A 756-nucleotide genomic window follows, 5' to 3' on the forward strand; every position below is an offset into this window, starting at 1 on the left:
CGATTAATTGATTTCTTAAAACATGCTTTTAAGGTAGATTTTACGCATATTCTTTAAGGCAACATATTATCAATCAAATACATGTAATCAACCATCCACATAAAATTGTAAAATCTGGTACCCTAGGCTCTGATACCACTGTTAGGAAACGATCTATTGATGCAGTGGAAAATAAAAACAATAAGAACAAGGATCGTTCCATAGAACCAAGATCAGGGTACAATTTTACAATTTATGTCACAATAAGAATCTGTAGAAAATTAATCTAGAGTTTAAGAAACCATACGCACGATTGGAGGCTCCTCCAAATTTGTCTCTGAATGTATTTTGCTACTAACCCAAGTATAGAGTCGAACCGACGTAGTCCACACGAAGACAATTGCAAGGAATTAAGGAGGGATTTGCTAGATCCCTCTTTAGCCTTGAGAACAAAGAAGAAATGAAGAGAAATTGATTTTAGACAAAAATCAATTCTGGCATGAGAGAGTTTGGGGGCTGTGTATTTTCTCCTTTTCAATCATAAGGTAATGAATGAATCAATCAACTTTTACAAATAATATCCCTATTCTCTTTCTTTTATAGTTACATTTAATATCCCTATTCTCATATGGAATAGGCTTGGGCTCCAACCCAAACACCCCATGTTTCCAAACACTCCCAATTAGATATTTATTTTAATTCAACATTATCTTCAATTAAAAATAATTAATATATATTTAATATATATATTATATATTATATTATATATATATATAT

Source organism: Pistacia vera, unplaced genomic scaffold, assembly GCF_008641045.1.
Source record: "Pistacia vera cultivar Batoury unplaced genomic scaffold, PisVer_v2 Contig167, whole genome shotgun sequence".
NCBI lineage: Eukaryota > Viridiplantae > Streptophyta > Magnoliopsida > Sapindales > Anacardiaceae > Pistacia > Pistacia vera.